This window comes from Pteropus vampyrus, unplaced genomic scaffold, assembly GCF_000151845.1.
Source record: "Pteropus vampyrus isolate Shadow unplaced genomic scaffold, Pvam_2.0 Scaffold255, whole genome shotgun sequence".
Taxonomy (NCBI): domain Eukaryota; kingdom Metazoa; phylum Chordata; class Mammalia; order Chiroptera; family Pteropodidae; genus Pteropus; species Pteropus vampyrus.
Window position 1 is genome coordinate 412,934 of NW_011889036.1, and position 3,024 is coordinate 415,957.

The following is a 3,024-nucleotide window of genomic DNA, read 5'->3' on the forward strand; positions in this document are numbered from 1 at the left end:
CCCTCTTGCCTGTACTTAATCCACCTGGAAACTGAATCAGGAATTTCCTGTGCACACCTGTTGAAGAGGAATTTTTGACTCAAATGGTTAACTTTGTAAACAGCTCTTTGTTCTTCTTATATAGATGTGTTTGCCGCATAAGCCTAAGGGTAGGATGACCTGGAGAGTAGCTAAAGACTCATCCTCCCCTTTTGCTTGTTCTGTCTAGATAACAGTTGTATCTCCTATGTTCCTGTTTGAAAATCTCATGCCTGGTAACAGCCGATAGCCCATGGCAACTCCCGTGCTCTGTAACCCATAGCAACTCCCATATGGTCTATGGAGCATATGGTCTATGCTCCATAGACCATAGCAACTCAGGCCCTCAGTAATCGCCTGAGTACAAATTAACCAATCAGCCCATGGCAAATGTAAAACTGTAACTGTATAGGTAAGCTCTATAAAAACAAGTTTACCATTGAGGTCAAGGCCCAGATCTTCAGAGTACTAGGTCTTCTGGGATCGCCGGTGTTAATAAACCTGAGTTATCTAACTCTTCAAGAGGTGCTTGGCTTCTCGCCTTCTGATTATTCTGCAACATTTCTGGAGGTCCTAGGGAGATTCCAAGCACACTGCCCCTTTGAGCTGTTAGACTGGTAGCTTTGCAGGGTGAGCACAGAGGTGTTCTGAGACAACGAGGAGGTAAGCCATCTGACAATGTTAGGAGTTCTTTTCGGACCGGCACTCCAACTCTCCAGACGACTGTACTCCAACTGGACTCAAAGGAGGGATGGACCAACTCACCAGGAATGGCTACAGGATAAGGTAAGGCACTGGGGTTCATCACGGTAGTCTGGTCCCGTCTTTGGATGGAAGAGGAGATTGATCCCTTCCTAGTCTTCAGTTAAGACACAAGTCAGGGTCTTCCCTCCAGAGGAAAGACATTAGGGTCTTCCCAGGGGGGAAGACAAAGGTCAGGGCCTTCCAAAAAGAGGGTAGGCAATGTTTTAACTTCTGGTATGTGAATGTGAATAAATGAGCAACCTAGCCGGCTTGACTTGGGCAGGTGCAAATTTGGGGCTCCATGGCTGGGCACCTATAAGGTCCTCTATAGGCTACGGAGTCTAAGAGGACTCGTCTGCAATTCTGTAGTGCAAGGCATACGGTCCAAAGCAGCATTAGACTAGTGTCCGATTGTAAATCACAAAGCTGAGTCCGCTATGGCCAAGCGTCACCTAAGCTACTTCGGGACATGGCCAGATAAGCTCCTGAGTGGTCTCCTCATTGGAGGAGGCATCCACCCTTGTCTGTCTTTGCGCCACCAACATAGGGTGGGATACACGCCGGGGCGGGTGGCGGGGTGGCAATTAATTACTGATTTAGCTTCAGAATTGTCTGTCTCCAAAGGGACCTTTTGACATAGGGGCCCTGTGTCAAATTACTTTCTGGAAATTTTAAGGTCTATTTTCCCCCTCCATTAGGAAGACCCCCAAGGCAATATGGGTGGAGTTTTCTCTAAGCCAACTGTCTTAAATTATACGTTGAAAAATATTAAGAAAGGTTTCCCAGGGGATATGGGGTCAAGTTGACCCGAAGAAAACTGTATTCTCTGTGAGCTTGAGTGACCCACCTTTGAGATAGAATGGACTTCAGAAGAATCCCTGGACCTCCCCACTGTTAGAGCTGTGTACCGGGTAGTGACAGGAACCCCTGGACCTCCAGACCAATTTCCATACATAGACTCATGTTTGCAAATCGCTACTGTAGTGCTCACTTGGTTCTGGTTTTGTGCAAAAAGGCAGGGACAGAGAAAGGTACTTGTGGCCCAACTGACTCAGGGAAAGAAAAAGAAAGAGACAGCAAAAGTCTTCTGTCCAGGGCAACCTGAGGAAGAACCTTTCATCCCCCGCCTTAAATCCCAACAGCTCCGCCAGTTCCTGCACTGCCACTCTACCCCCAATTACAGAACAGCCCTCCACTGTTGTTGTCTTCACTGCCCCAACAGCCTGAGCGGCCACCAAGCACAAGTCAATGGCGTTTTCACTCAGCCACACAGCCAGCCCAACTGTGCAGTCCTCTAGATGCCTCTTCAAAAGGCGCGAGGCCCTTTTGAGATTAGCAAAGAGGGCACACTCCAGCCAGGCCCCCCTGTCCTCTACTATCAGCCTTTCATCACAACCGACCTCCTCAACTGGAAGCAGCACACCCCATCCTATTCGGAAAAACCCGAGGCAATGATTGACCTGCTCGAGTCCATCTTCAAAACTCATCGCCCTACCTGGGATGACTGTCATCATTCCTCACATCTTTCTTCAACACTGAAGACCCACTCTGAATTCTGTCAGAAGCATGGGGATGGCTCTAAGGACAAGCAACGGACAGAGCACTACACCCTGCAGCATGGGCCTCGGCGGCTGCGCCTGACACCAGGCCCAATTGGGACTTGATCGTCCCAAACGGAATAGAGTCTTTTGACAGGTACCAGCAAGCCATACTGCAGGGGCTGAAAGCTGGGGCCAGAAAGGTGACAAACATGTCCAAAATGGCAGAAGGACTCCAAAAGCCAGATGAGTTCTATGAGAGACTATGCGAGGCCTTCTGGGTGTATACCGCTTTTGACCCCGAAGCACGAGAAAACCAACACATGGTCAACCGGACATTCATGAATCAATCTTACACTGATATCTGCTGCAATCTTCAGAAATTAAAGGGCTTTGCTGGGATGAACTCCACCCACCTGCTGGAGGTCACTAATAAGGTGTTTGTGAACCATGACCAGGAGGCCAAAAGATAGCTGATAAGCACATGAAACAAAAGGTGTCCCTGCTGGCTGTCGCATTAGGGAATCCAGGCTCCAGGAGAATAGACTGCTCCCTCACGGAAGGGAGAGACCAAGAGGAGACACCACTACACCGTGACCACTGCGCCTACTGCAAAGAGACTAGCCATTGGAAAAATGAATGCCCCTACCATGGAAGGACATCTAAAGGGTCAAAGAAGTTCAATCAACCCTGTGAAGAAAAATACCAGCCTGAGCCAGTCTTC

At 48.8% G+C, this 3,024-nt stretch overlaps 1 protein-coding gene across 1 annotated transcript in view; it reads left to right on the forward strand.

Annotated features, from left to right (window-relative positions):
- LOC105301918 (zinc finger protein 709-like) overlaps nucleotides 1-3,024 on the forward strand; it is a 92,198-nt gene that overhangs the window by 55,536 nt on the left and 33,638 nt on the right. The gene's annotated exons all lie outside the window — the stretch shown is intronic.